Source organism: Chelmon rostratus, chromosome 22, assembly GCF_017976325.1.
Source record: "Chelmon rostratus isolate fCheRos1 chromosome 22, fCheRos1.pri, whole genome shotgun sequence".
Classification (NCBI taxonomy): Eukaryota; Metazoa; Chordata; class Actinopteri; order Chaetodontiformes; family Chaetodontidae; genus Chelmon; species Chelmon rostratus.
This window is the reverse complement of record NC_055679.1, coordinates 2450810-2466798: the sequence shown is the minus strand read 5'-3', so window position 1 is coordinate 2466798 and position 15989 is coordinate 2450810. Positions and strand designations below refer to the sequence as shown.

General features: G+C 42.7%; 1 non-coding gene across 1 annotated transcript; it reads left to right on the top strand.

Moving 5' to 3' along the window:
- The first annotated feature begins 3729 nt into the window (after positions 1-3729).
- trnag-ccc lies at positions 3730-3801 on the top strand. The gene has a single exon. It is a non-coding gene; the product is annotated as a tRNA-Gly (tRNA).
- Positions 3802-15989: the final 12188 nt, after the last annotated feature.

Genomic DNA, 15989 nt, shown 5'->3' with positions numbered 1-15989 from the left:
GTCTCCATGACAACCAGAGCTCTCTACACAGTGTGAGTGTGTGTTTGTTTGTGATGTTGCCTGTTATTAAAACCCAAAGGCAGCCACCATGTGATATTAGTGTGTAATGTGTGTGAAGTGTGAAATTGGCGTGTATTTAAAGGTGTGTGTGATTTAACAGGATCTATTGTCAGAAATTGAATATAACATTCATAATCATGTTTTTATTAGAGTAGAATCACCTGAAAATAACAGCTGTTGTGTTTTTGCGACCTGACAATGAGCAGTTTATGTCGACTTAGGGAACGGGTTCGACTCCACAGATGCCGTCATGTTTTTGTACAGTAGCCCAGAAAGGACAAACAACTGGCCTCTCACGTTGTTTGTGTCTTTAGCAGCCACTGCAGGCTCTCCCAGATACCTGTCAGGGGAGGGTCAGGCCAGGGGAGATCAGTTGGCTGAAAACTTCTCTGCTAGATGCCACTAACTCCTCCACACTGGACCCTTGTCGTACCTGCATCCCAAATAGAGGTCTCACCTCTTACCTGTTCCTCCCCCTTTAAATTTCACAAATATTACGCCTTAAATGTCATTAAATAGTTTACATTTGAATTGATAGGCTCTTATTTGCAAGATAAACACGAGTTTTTCTCTCCTTTCGCCCCAAATTAGACATATTATGGTGCACCAGAGTCAACGTTTGATAAAGGAAGCCTATCACCGCCTTTTTACTGACCTGCTACACTCACCTGCTGTATAGTGGTTGGTTGTTTTTCATGTTATTATTTGTTCAGTCCTGTTTGCCTGAGATCATCATGGTTTACTTTAACTTTCGATGTTTAGCTCCTGATATTATAGTATTTTACTTGAGATCATCATTAGTCCTGAATGCATTGTAGGCTTCAGCCAGATGTTGAGTTTACAGCATCATGGTGTTGTTTGTTTCAGATCTTCATTACAATCTGCCTTGAAGACACCAACATGGTTGCTGCTCAATAAACATTTTAGACCATTCTGAGTTTATCCAAACTGTGAAGTCGAAGCAGCTCTGTTTTACTTTAATGTTCAGGAAAAAGACAGATCTAAACAAAAGTTGAAATTAAACATCCTGGTTCATGTAAAATTAGCATTAAATCGTTACAACGTGCTAGTCCTTACTGAGAGAACATTTGTATTTCTGCAGAGGGGCTTAATGTGGTGGACCACCACAGCTGGATAAAATGAGAAACTGAACATTATAATCTAGATAATCAACCAAACAAATAGAAGTGGCCCTTTAGTCATGATCAAGTGGCCAAATATGAACAATATTAGTGCTGCAACTTCTTAAACCACTACAGCCAAAAGTAAGACCAACAGGGATGGAAGGGGAGCCAATCGGAGAAATAACCCCCCCAACTGATTCTAATGTTTTGCTTTTTTTACAGTTTTATTTATGTACATTTGAGTTCCTCAGGGTATACTGGAAGCATCACCATACACATACTTTGCAGTACATGTTTGTGCAGGAGGAAGTGATTCATTAAACCTAATTTACGTCATTTAAAGAACACATATCAACTGTCACTTAACTGAGTTTGTCCATCTGTTAAATACTAAAACTAATAACTCTCATTTTGCCTCAGTTGTTTGGATTTGATTTGGTGCATACACACAAACTCCAAAGTCATTTGATTATTTTATTCTAAACTCTTGAGAGGGAGGTAGCTGTTAACAAGACCACAACTCTGCAGCTATTGTCTTCCAGTCAGTGTGAAAACCAGAAATGTCACAATCATCTTACTTCAAGGATTCAGGAAATGTATTTTTACACACAGCATCACAGCATGAGGGCTGATCATCTTAGGTCTGATAACAGAAAAGTCTTCTTAAAGAAAATCTCACATTTTTATCAACTAGCACATGGCACGTAACATACATACATTCAAAAAAAAAAACATGAAATAATCATGTGTGAGTGTTACCAAAGGGATGTAGCAAAGGAAAGTTCAACTTTTTAAAAACTGACTTCTTACAAAGATGCATAGGACACAAGTCATTATTTACAGCTATTTTCATCGTTCCTCATGTTTAATTCCTGCTGTGTGAGCAAGCGGCAAACAGGAAGCTGCCAAAAACTCTGACAAGGTGTTGAGGGCTGTACAAACTGCCTGTTATATAGAATCTATCCACTAGATGGCGGTACGCTGCTCATACTGCGATGGTGAACTGGTCACAATCATTTTTAAGTTTCAACCATGTTGAATAAAAACGCTATTTAACTTAACATTGCCATACATCCCTTATGGTTAATGTGCTGATTATGATCTGATTATGAGCCTGAGCACATAACAGCTTAGTAAACGCCTGTTGCCATGATTGTGCTTTGCAGTTGTTATGGCTGATACAGCTGTGGATGTGTAATCTGATGTTATCCTGAACGGCTGTTGGTGCGTCTCTATAAATGTTGCTGCCACAAGTAATCGTGAGCCGATATAACCTCTTTTCCTTTCGTAAAGGGTGGTCCGCTGCATCCCATGCTAAAGGAGACACAAAAGGAAGCACTGAAGCAGCTTTCCTGAGCATTTTAAGAAGTCCAACAGCTCTTTTCATGGCTGCTGGTTAGATCCTGTGGGCACATGTGATGGATGAGTGGAGCGTAGCACTGAGGGGCCTGGGTAAACAGAGATGGGGCTGGACAGGAGGAACAGGGAGACGGACTGTGACCATTCCCATCCTCTGTGACTCATGATATCCCCCTATAGTCACTGTAAACTTCATACAGCAACTTTAAAACTGAGAATGTTTTAAGTGTCAGAAGTACATCCACTAAACATTAAGTCAGGGGTTTGATCCGTGCCTGATCTGCTCTGCGTGTCCTCAGCTAAGATGCTGAACCCTAAATTGCTCCTGATGATCTGTGCGTGTGAATGTGGCTTGTGCTGTAAAGCACTTTGAGTGGCTGCTAGACGCAGCATTAGATAGAGGCAGCAGCATGATCATAACATGTGCATCACTGCCCTGAGCTCAAGCAACGCTAACAACGGAGGGAAGTTTGTTTGCTTTGTTAGGTATAGCTAGATGTTTTGCTGGTATGCTCTTATTGACTCAAATATTCTTTATGTTTACAGGACACATTAAAGGTTTGGCTCAAGTTTTATCTATTTTGCAGGGATTGCAGGGATTGGCTCTCTATGATGGCATCACAAAGGTTGATTGGTTCAGGCAGCTGTAGTCCTACATTAAATGTTGGTCTCAGGACAACAACCTCTCTGCAAAATCAGAATGTACCATGAAGCACATAAGAAAATCTGTATGGATGGTGAAATAGCTTATGTCCTGGCATTGGTGGTATAGTGGTGAGCATAGCTGCTCCCCAAGCTGTTGACCCGTTGTTGATTCTTGACTTAGTCCACACTGATCATCTTAACTGGCAAAGGTCCATTTCACCTGGAAAACCACGTCGTCCCAAGGTGGGGGTAGTCGTGGTGGAGCGGTCAAGGTGCAGGACGACAGGTCCATTGGGGTTTCCCCAAACAGACTGGACTCCTGCCAGCTACTCTGACCTGTTCTTCCCTTTATTCCAGTGTGAGATGGGTGTATGTTGGAATGATGAGTTATGTATAAACATGGATGAGCCACATATAAAATGGAGGAGGGCACAGAGAGCAAAAAACAATGTGGCTGGTGGATTCAGATTCAGTCGAGCATGTAATGTTATGTCCAGTGCTGGAAATTGTTCATGAATGGTGATGAAATAGTTCCACCACAGCATTGGTGGTATAGTAGTGAGCATAGCTGCTTCCCAAGCAGTTGACCTGGGTTTGATTCCCGGCCAATGCATGATATGTCTTGACCTTTCATCAGGAGGACTTCTGGAAGATGAAAGAATTCTGTGCTGTATCAAGAACTACAGCTGTGAAGACAAGTGCTGAACAGATTCAGACTCATATGAACAAAATCTTGGCTTGTAGCTTGTTTTTTTATTACCGCTCAGGAAAATAGTAACAACATTTTTTTTTGAATAAAAAGACTTTTTTTCTAGGCGAGTGGGGCAGATAAGCATCAGGAGGTACTGAATTGTGATGCGGGAGAAAGCTTGAGAAAACTAAAAGTAAGTTTGGCCGGGAATTGAACCCTGGCAGCAGTGGTGAGAGCACCGAATCCAAGCCTGGCTGCAGGACCATTAGGGACTGAGGGACTCCCTGGTTTTCAATAGGACATAAAAAAATGTACCATCCTCTCTGAAGTTTGGCTTTTGTGTCTCACTGACATTTCTAAACTGTCACAGCCAATTTAATCTGGCTTCATGATAGTTTACATCGTTCCTGCTGAAAATTATACAGAATATTACCATGATCTTACCTGCTCATGTCAAGAAGCATGAGGTCAGACAGTGGCATTGTAATTAAAGCCAGAAAAGGCCACACCCTTCACACAATGAGTCCAATTGACTTGAAACTGGGCACACAAGTCCAAAACAACCTCTCGCACCATAAAAGTCCAGCATGCATGGATATTTAGCTAATTAGCATGAAGTGAAAAACAGTGGTGTGATGTAAATTTTGGATTTTGACTGTATCAACACCAAAATGAGTGTACAGCATTCCAGCACTGATTCACACATTGCTATCAACAAGGTCCGTTCAGAAACAAGCCACAAAACTTTGGGGCTGGGTGGGAAAATTAACATAAAGTGTAATGATTTGTTCAGTCAAAACAAATCTTGGTACAAATCTTCTGTTTGGGAAAAAGCCGACCAACGTATTTCAAGCCCAACACATAGGGGGTGCTATAAACACCAAAAATGCGTAATTCCAAACCCAGACACAGCACCGGGAACAAATTCAGTATCATGGCCAGTCATTCTTCAACATGTAGACTGCAGGGACCAGGAAGCCAACCCCCGACCTTCTGATAACTCGACTACTCTAACGTCTGAGTATTGTATGTATTACTGAAAATATACCTGAAAATGATTTGACAGCAATCATGTCAAAAGTGCATTTTAAATATTGAACTTAAATTTGACTAAGGACATGTTTTACTGTAGTATAGTTATTGAATGTACGCCTTCAATCTGTTTGAAATAACTACACGTTTAAATAAATGAACTGGAAGCATACTTTACAATATTTAAATATATTTTAAGTATTTTTTTAAGTACTTTTTTTCACCTGGGGCACCATACCCACAGAGTCTTGAGGGGGCAGCATCTGCATACACACTGGCCACAGCAGTCACACTATGATGCTCATGTGTATAATAGTACAACCAATAGCAATACTTCAGCAAAAAATACCTCCACATGTGAAAATCATTCATCACGCAGTGCTCACATACACACACAAAGATGCAGTTTTATTCATTTATTTGTATATATACTGCAGTATACAGCAATTACTACACAAACACCGAGAAAGAAAAATAAATCAATACTTGAACCTGCCGTGCTTTATTTCTCAAACTGCTCGCTTTAATTGGAAACAAATAAACGGTGCAGCTGGTGCAGTGATGGAAACACAGGTTGGACAGACCTGTTGTATATGTGCTCTCTGGAAACACAGTACGCTGTATATAACTACCACACAAAACCAAAAAAACCCAAATAAATAAACACTTAACCTTTCAAGTGCTTCATTCCTTAAACCTCCTGGTTGAATTGAGCAAATAAACTGTGTGTCTGCAAAATAAAATTCAAAGCTAGACAGAGAAGACTCACAGCTTTGAAGAGATCTGTAATAAAATAAAAATGAAAAATCCACACACAGCTGTGCAGCTGATGCAATAATGAAAACAAGTTGTACAAACCTGAGGTATAAGTCCAGTCTGGAAATCGCACACGCTGAGGAAGACTGACTGTCTTCGCTGTGTTTACAGCACACATGTGCTGAGCTTCTCACAGAAATATCATCTTTTTCTCTGCTGCTCATACAGGACAGAACTGCAATAAAAAAAAGTCAGTGCTAATACACAACTGTGCAGGTGATGCAAGTTGTAGGTTGTACAAACCGCTCCATCCACCAGGATTCATGTGTTCATACGTCTTTCTCATTTGTTTATACGACAGAGGCCTGACGTAAGCAGCTGTCAAAAGCCAAAAGAACAGACTGAGCAGAAAGAGACCACATGTGTTAGGTTAAAACTGATTGTGGTGTGCGTGGGGGGGTTGGGGCTACAGCTCAGAGGGGGGCGATTACAGCAAGATGATGTCCATCATCTATTAACACTTTTAAATCAAGGAGCTCTGCAAATTCCTCTGACATCTCCAAGAAAGAGGTGTAAGAAGCGAGCGTGATTTTGTGGGCTTCTAACAAATTCACTTCTTTGCTCCACAAACCACACATGGACGGGTGGTGTGTGGGTGAAGTTCACTGGCACCTGATTCAAATAAACAGGGCACGCTGAGAAAACAATGGAGCCCCAGAACCAGTTAACACCAACATTTCCTCAGCCGATGGAATAAATGACCACAGGTCGGCTGCAGAGTGTCTAACACCTCATTCACACCACCCAGTGGCAGGTTGAGCCTCTGCAGATATGGACTCCAGCACCTGCAGACGTATGCTGGATCTTATTGGTCTCTTTGTGTGCTGAGGGCTTTACCCAAATTTGCTTTGGTCGCTTTATTCCTGACATTGTTTGCCTCCAGAAGAGCAGGCCAGTCTCAGAGAGGCCATTCCTCTCCTCGTTTGGTAGTGAGTGCAGAAACAATGGAAGAAGTTCCTCTGTTTCATACTTTTGACCAAACATTTTTGCAAGAATGAATTTGGTAATGCACCTGGAAAGTAGCCAATCATGTTCACCCATGTACTGCTATTTTTGCAAGGTCCTCCCATAAGCCCTTCATGTCATGGCAGTGGAACTTCCTCTCACTTTTAACATGCTTGCAGTGTTACCCTAACAGCCTGCAAAGTCTCTTATTCTGTGCTTTTTTCATTTCTGATGCTGTCTTGTTTTCTTAAAATACATAATGCTCCTGCACCTCCTCCTTTAACTTTAACTGTAACCATGTTGAAGTCCATCCACCCTAACTCCAGTCTTCCTTGTCTTCTTTGGCCATTTCTGCTGCCAAGCAATGATGTTCCCCGGCTGGAAGTGGCTGGCTCGGCTCCCTCTGTGAGTCTGTGTTGTGTTCTCCAGTGAAACAAGCAGAGCGTGACAGTCAGAGAATGAACAAAGTGCTGATGTCTGTGTGGGCATCGCCTGGCAGATCATGCTAATAAGGAGGCACACCAGTGTCTCAGAGGACAAAACCCCGCTTCTTAAACCACGTTTCTTGCTTTGGAAGTTGGATTTTGGCAGACAGCCACAGCCGAAACTCTGTCACCACAAAGGGGAGGTGCTTCACCAGATCATTACCAGGCATGAGGGGATGTTGGATAGTTAAAAGACAAATATCTCATTTTATTTCAATCCTTATCGGTGTAAATTCTAATCTAACCCAGGCCATTGTGGTTAAGTGTTTCACACCCACGGTCAAGAAATGTAGTCACAATGTTTTACCTGGTGACAGAACAAGTTGTGGAGTTTGCTTGCTGGTGTGATGATGGATGTCTTATAAGAATAATGTCAAGATGTTGTTTTTTCATCAGAATGAAACCCTAACCCATGCCCGCTTGTCCCATAGACTTTACATTGAGATGACCTTCCTCACATAAAGGTAGCTTTTCTAGGCTCCGGCAAAGTTTTACAAATATTCTGTCTGCGTGTTTTTAAAATCCTCAACACTTAAGATCATCATTTACCTAATTAACCACGACAAAAGCTAAAAAGCTGCTGTGATACATTTCTGGAGTAGCTAAATCCTGTCTGTGAGCATTACAAACCATTCAGTGTTCTGGCATCTGATAAGCCTTTAAACGCATTAAGCTCTTTCTCAAACTTATCTCACTTCTGTGTGGTACAAGAATGTAGTGGTATAAGTAGACAGTTTACATGACCTGACCAGCAACTACATTTAGCAGCACCACTGCAATTACTTAAAACTGCACTAACAGTCATTGTCTGCACAGCCAGCATGAAAGCATCACGCTCCATCTGCAGTTAGAAACGATGTGTTCAGGGACAGTCCTGAGTGCAGGTCACCAGCACTCTGACAGAGCTCAGAGATCAGGGATCGTAGCTGACTGTACTGGAAGGACATATATGAATAAATCAATAAACAGCATGCAGTCTCACAAGCAAATAACAGCCTTAACGTCACATTGACATTGTGTGTGTGTGAAGCTGATTAATATGGAGTTAGATCTCAGTATGTGCTAATCCACTGCTTTATATTCAAGGTGATTAATCCTTGTAATCTACTGTAGAGGTACAGCGAGGGGGAAAGAGGAGGAGATCTCTTCCAGCCTTCTTCGCGTCACTGTCCTGAGTGAAAAATAACTTCTACCTCTCCATTCATCAGCATAGCACATGAGAGAGAGGGGGAGGAGATGAAGGGATGGAGGATGGGGAAAGAAAGGAAGAGAGAGAGAGGGAGGTGGAGGTCTCTCAGACATGCCCAGTGACACTAACTCCATCTGGATAGTCCATGTCTTTGTTGCACCTCTTTGATGAAAACTTCAGAGCAAACTGATTAATGTAACACCACCTGGGCGGAAGCCAAAGTGATTCAACGACTCAAGAAGTTCTCCAACTTCATCTCAGGGCTCTTAAATCACACAGCTTGATTATTCCACCACTGAAACTGGCACCATCTCGATACATTGGCAAATATTTGCACAGCCTGCATGAAGCAAAATATGTAAAAAATTCATCCAGGGATTAGTCAGCCCCACCTCTTAAACACTGGGAGGACACTAGAGCAATTACAATTGGTACATGATCTGTGTGTTAGTAATTATATCTATGGTCAATACCAAGGTGGGTGCTGCTCTTTCCTTTGTTCATCCATGTGCATCTACTCAAAAACTAAATCAAATACATGATTTTGAAATTGAAACATCAGAAAGTAAACTGTTTCAGGAAATGGTTATATTTCGATTCAGTAACAGTTTCCTGTCTGAATCGCTGAATCGTTTTCTTGGAAGTTTCCCAGAAATTAATGCCGATATTCAAACCATGTCACAGGTCTGCCTCAGTCCTCCATCCCTCCGCTCAGCCACACCATCACTTCCCCAGCCCCCTGGACTGTCGTCCTCCACCCAGATGCCCTCAGACTTTCCCATCTGTCCCAGTCCCCTGTCACTTCAGATCCAGCCACACCCTCCTGCCCTGCAGTAGCCTCAGTCCTGCCTTTACCATCACCTGATCTCCCCCACCTGCCTCCTCATCCGTTTCCACTTTCTCTAATCAGCCCTTCAGTACATACACCAGCCCCCTTTCTCCAGTCGGTCACCAGATGATCCATGAAACGTATGCTTTGCTTTCCTGAACCTGAGACTGATCTGTTGCTGTTTTTCCTTGTTACCTGTCACCTGTTCCTTCGTCCTTTGCTCTTCTGTTTGGCTGTTTGGACTCTCTTCCTGTTGCCAACCTGTGATCCCGAGCATGACCACTGCAGGTAAATTTCCTTTTATTCTCCCAGCTTTGTCTCGTGTGATCACAACATCACCAGAACTGTCCAGCTAATGAGTGACCATCAGTCTGTGTGTTTCCATTTGGTTTGTGTAGCTCAAAGAGTCGACACCTCAGGTTCAGCTGAACTTTATTCTACATCTTTGCACTGAATGAGGACTCGTTAGGAGCCAGTGTGAACAGGAGGATCCATTAAAAGGACTGATGACGATTTCTGTGTGGAAATTTCAGCGTTTATTACATTAAGAAAGGAAAATTATTACAGTACTGGCAGTTAATACTTTACTGGCTTCTACAGCGCTCCACCATCCTCCATATGAAGTCCAATCTGCATACTTGGCCATGCAAATATTGCATTCATTCACACTGCAGCCCTTCCAGTTGAGTTCATTGTATTGCATGTCTGTATGTTTAAGTGGGTGGTGATTAGCAGCAGGACAGCCCCCCTCTTCTAAACAGAAGTATCAGTTCCTCCTCAGTAACATGCCTGATGAGGATGCAGACAGAGCAGACATAAGTGCACACACCTTAGGGGGCATGTTCCCTCATGTGTAACAGCCTTGTTTCATCCAAAGAGACTTTCTGAGGAACCGCAGAGATGCAGAGACTCCGTTCACACCTCTTCCTGCTTCATTCATGTTATCATGATGCTGGTTATCTGTTATTTGATAGACTGAGCTGAGCTAAACTAACAATCAGGACCACTACACTTAAATTCTTCTTTCCTCATTAAGCCCTGTGTAGACCCTGGAGCAAGGTTAGCAATAGAACTGGTGAACAGCGTTGCCACGGTGTCTGTGTCATTATTATGGGGCGTAACTATGAAAGTGTGTTTCAGTTGTGCAGAGGTCTTCTGTAGCGGTGATGGAGAGCAGCAGTAAGTGTCAGCAGAGAGGCTGCTGGCTGCAGCTTCCACACACTCGCTGCTGATTTATCTGCACCATTTGCTCTGCAGATAATCCTTATCACTGTGACAAGCCACTTAGTCCAATCAAGATCATGACGTGGACTGCTTCCACGGTGCTATCTGATGGTGTGTTCATGTTCTGTGAAATGTACTGTAAATTCAAGACTTTTTCAAGCCATGGCAAAGCAACGTCACATCAACGTTTTATTTGAACTATACCACAGCTGAAGTTAAACATGGCAGTTAAAGGACAGCTCTAGAGAATTTAGTTAATTTAAACACAAGATACTTGTGCTCAAAAAGAGGATTCATTCTCAGTGAAGAACCTTGGAGCTCTAATCTGCCTCTATACATGCCAAAGAGCAGTGATTCCTAACACGTCTCTGGGGGTCATCAGGTGGAAACCTCCCTTCAACAGTGTTTCGCCTGTCCCACTGCACCTCCAGGAGGCTAGGCGGTGAGCTCCGGCGTCCCAGAGTCACCCCCCCTAGTGCCAGTTCACACTGCTCGTACACAATCCAAACAGCACCGCCACGTTCAGCTGACCCAGAGATACTCCAGGTAGTGGCCAGTACCGATGCTACCATTTAACTATTGCTAATGCTAATGCTAACCGCCCCCATGTGAAGAACAGAAGAAGACATACAGTTCCGATCCTACCATCTAATGTTAAGTGCTAACCGCTACCTGCTAAGAGGAACAGAAGAAGACATTAAAGCTAGATTCACCTATACTGTTAATGTTAACTGCTAACTAGCTGCTAGGATACTATCATACTACCACCGCTTTAGCTATACTTAGCTGCTAGAAACAGGGGGGCGGGTCAACTTACTTATGCAATAGTGTTGAAACATTTCAGTCTGGACCAAAGTGGCTCTGACTCAAAGCGCTTTGAGTAAGTAAGAATCAATATTTTTTCCTGTTGATTAACAATGGATCAAGTGACTAGGTGTAATGTGGAAGGTGTCACTTGAAGTGATGAACCCACAGAGAAATGATGACCAACTCTTCACTTCCCCTCGGCTTTTTAGCCTCTTTGAACCCACTGCACGCGGCCTGGCCTGCACTCAATGACAGTAAAACAGAGTTATCAACAACCTGTGAAGAAAGTAAGTCGAGCATCAGCAGAACCAACAACAGTTTTCTTTCAGGAGAGGATGGAGACCAAACTGGAGCTAAGAGTAAGTGAATAGTGGCCATAAACAAGAGTCCAAATGAATGAATGCTAATGCTGTTCTGTGTCTGCTGCATGTGCATACAACATCATCATGAGATGATATAAAAGGTTTTTTTTTTCCAAAAAAGCACACATACTCTTTTATGAGCAGAACCTAGTATTCTGTACATCGAGTCAATCCAATTTATCATATCTGAGCTCTTTCACCTCAGTGTCGTCTCTTTTTTTGTGGAAAACAGTGTACTGTGTAAAAATCAGTATTTGATGTTTCTGCTTTTATGCTCAGTAAAAAGTCAGTGTCCCTTGTTTCTGGGGGGTAGGCAGGTCCAACTGCACTGCATTAGAGATAAAGCAGGGCTCCACTGCTCCTGCCTCTGCTAAATCCACACTCCAAACCACATCTTAATTGGCTTTAAACAGCTGCATTTCTCCCTCTCTCCTCTCTGTGCTGGCCTCCGTCAGTGTGGCAGTGAATGTGGACAGACAGGGATAAATTATGACCCTCCATGCGCTTAACTCCTGTCCTCCTCCTCTTTCTATGTGGCTAGCTCTGCTCTGAATCAGCTCTGGTCCGCTCTCCTCTGCATCAGTTGTTCCTTCATGTCTCCCCTCCATCCCTCCTTCAGCAAACTCCACTGTTGGAAGCAGCAGTTCGCCCGTGAGGCTCTGTTGTGATTTCTGCTCTAAACCAGGAGAGTAACTAAACTCTGATTAACAGGCCAAGAGCTCTGTGTGCGCGTTTCACAGTTTCGAGCCTGGAGTTGGTTGATGCAGTGTTGTTTAAATCTGTTACACCCTAAAAGAACACGTTAATCAGCGGGAGCAGATGTTTGCCGTGTTCAAGAAAACATCATTTGCATACGGTTTATTCCTTCAGTTGATCACCTGCAGGGGGTCCGCAGGCCCTTGGCTGTTTACATCAGAGGCCCAAATTCTGCTGCTTGAGAGAATAAAACAAATAGAAGTCAAAGTCTAACTTCAAACTGGTCTGCAGATTCTACACTTCTTGTTTTAGTGTTGATGGCAGATTGTGAATGTAGCCTTCCAGGTGAAACACAAATGGCTTCAATAAAAGATGCCGCAACGATCAGTGTGGGTCATACGCATGCCATTTATTTGATTAAAAACACAGGGAATGAAAAAGGAGAGGACAGACAGTCGTACTACGGCTGGGACACCAACCACTCACGGCTGGGACACTGGGAGTATACTACATAACCAAAGAAAGCAAAACTCAACACACAATTAACAATGTGCCACCACAAACCGTATCACCATCTAAAGTGAACTCCCAGCGTCAACCACACTGGCAAGTGGAGGACCCCACCAACCGCCGCACTAGAAACAAGAGGAGACAGTATTAAAAAGAGTATTAAAACTAAACCCTACACTAAAACAATAAATAATAGAATCAATAAAACTGAAACACGTCGTACTAAAATAACATAAAATAAACGGCAGCCAGTGCTTTGCCTGGAAACAAACAAAGCACAATTAATTCCCGAGGTCAAGCACAAGAGGTTTAAAATGCTGGCTGTTTTACATACCTCTGTGCAGTGTGAAACTTGACTTAGACCTGAAAACATGGTAGACCCACAATTAAAATCATTAAAATACAAATACCTCAGGGTGCAAGTACCCCTACTGTACCCTAACAATTAAAATACTAACATAATAAAACAATGTTAAAAGTCCACCCTACCAGAGTCACAGGGAATTAGGCAGTCACAGCCAGTGAGTGAGCACACACAATTTGAAGCCTGCTGCTGCTGCAGTCTCACCTGCTGCCAATCAGCCCCTCCTTTCCCTCCTGATTGGTTTCCAGCCTCTTCTCTGCATGAAGATGGTTTAAATCAGAGATTGATGACAAGAAATGATTGCCTCTGATTTGTTGAATAGTATATTTGTAAGCTGTTATTATGAGCTAAAAGCAGGGCTGTTGCTGAAGTACAGTAGTGTCTCTCTGCTCCTGTTTGCCTCAGGAAGTCGGCCTCGCCTGCCTGTGAACAACAGTTCATTGCGAGGTTTCCCTTGTAAGCAAATCTTATTTCTGGCGTGCTCTCTGAGCGCTGGGCGTGTGCCATGGCCCTCCAGTGAGTCTCTTGTTTGGGTGCCTGTGAAACAGTTACCAAAGGTCTGACGGGTGGGACTGCGGAGCCCCCTCACAATACTAAAACAGATCTAGTTTCTCTTTGCTAATAAACACTGCAGGGTGGTTCCAAGGACTCCGAGTACAACAGAGCCAACACGTGTTGCTCATATTTAATCAACGTTTCACGTTTGTGCTTGAAGCCAGCGGCGTTGCAGCATAACAATGAAGTGCAGAGTAATGTGTTGATAAGAGGGCTGTTTGAGAATGCAAAACCCCAAATACTTTAAAAGATCTGAGCGCAGGACGTGAACATGAAGAATTTATGAGAGCAGCGCTGAACTGTGCCAGTTATCACCTGTCTTGTCTCATTTAAGCCACACTGGAATTTCAATCACTTTGGGGATCCCTTAACTTTTCATCTAGGATCAGTGTTATACTAAAGGTAGATGGAAAACAACAGACCTGACACACATCAGTTAGCATTATGAACATGTGAGGGAGGGGTAGGCAACCTTTTCTATGATGAGTGTCAGCTTACAAAGATGAAGACGACCAGCTTGCAGTGACATCTGTTGATGTGTAATTTATCTGCAGTGTCATTTCTGCTCCTCTCAGCAGTTCCATAACCCTGGAGATGAAGGTCTTTACTCTGCAGTCCATCAAGCTAAACCTCTGCACTGTGGAGGGAAGGCTCCTTCATGCAGTCTCCCTCTGTGAATGGTTTCCCATGTTTAGCAACACACTCTGCTCCACCCAGCTTTATTCTCTCATCTTTGAAGTTTTTCTTCATGCTTAGTTTCAAAATGATGCTTTTATGCTTCACAGCAAAATGCACAGACAGTTCTGTTTTCTCTTTGTTGTTCAGCGGGCTGAGGAGGCTGGCTCGATTTTCTCTCAGTGTCGCATGCAGATTGGCGCAGTGTGGACTCCTGTTTGCCAGGCAGTTAATGGGTTAACCACTGCTGGTTTAGATGTACAATACTACACTCCATGCCAGGGGTTCTCAAACTTATTACTCAAAGGTCACACATCTCATTTTATTCAGGGTCTGAGGTCTGAAACGATTAGCAATAACATAATAATATTCAATTCATTAACGTCACATCTCTTGTGATTGGGACAGCATGAAACTGAGGCAGTTAAGGCTCAGACAGTTAGTCCATATTTATATCAGACTCAGACATATTCTTAAAACCACATTTGCACTAGTTATAAAAATTGTGCACCAGAGAAAAAAAGACACACTCTCCTCTGGTTGTGGAGAATAGAATCAACGCACCTTGCTCTACCTCGCCTTTCCATTTCAATGTCAAGTTGCTAAAGGAGGTGTGTCGTTCCCAATCATCACCATCAACGTTTGCACTTTAAGTAGCCTAGGCAACAGTCCTTCAACTTGCTGGAAGAGCAGCAGTGATCTCACTTCACCTGCAGAAGGAAGACATGTTCATTGAAAGTTTCTCTTTTTAAGAGTTGCCATCTTCGCGTCTCTTTCTCTCTTTTTCTCTGGAGGTGGAAGGTTTATGACCTGCCAGCAGCCGTGGATGCAGCATGTGACGACATCACAGCAGAGTCATGCAGAGGGTGGATTCGCCGCTCCAGGAGATACTTCCTCGCTGCATCGCAAGGGATGATATCTGTTGTGATGTAGATGAAAACATGTGGCCAGACAGACAGGAACGTCTGGATGTGCCAGCATGATTTACCTTTGTTCAGTCACAATATGTACTGTTATATTGTTCACATTTGTGCACAGCTCTACCAAAAGGTTGTTTCTTATGTTTGTTCTAAATAAGGTGACTGCTGTGTATTTTTCTGTTGCACAATGTTTTAGAATTGCAAAGCACATATATATTTTTACATATACAGTAAAACATTTTCAGGTAGTGTCACAGAGTTCTGACCTTTTTTGGAAAACACTGAGAGAATAAACTGTCATAATGAAAACATGACAAAGCCATTTGACTGTCTTGTTCATACACGATGGTGTCAAGACTTCTCATTTTGGTGACACTGGCAGTTTCATTGACATAAATACTTGCTTTTGAGGGATGAACTATCCATTTTTAGTAAGTGATGTGCTTTTGCTGGTTATCCACTAGGTTTTGCAGTTTGCACTAATTGTTTTGAGAAACTGTTGCAAATTTTAAGAGCGATGTGACAAACGCACCAAAGTGATCATTACTTTACCTGTCTGTCTACATGAGTTGTTTAATTCTTTTTTGCTGGTGTCAGATGGATGTAGAATACATGGGTTTGGTTTCTGCGGTCCGTCACTTATGGTCGCATGTGTTTTTTTCCAGTCCCACACTGTACTTCACAATGTGGCGAAGGATCAG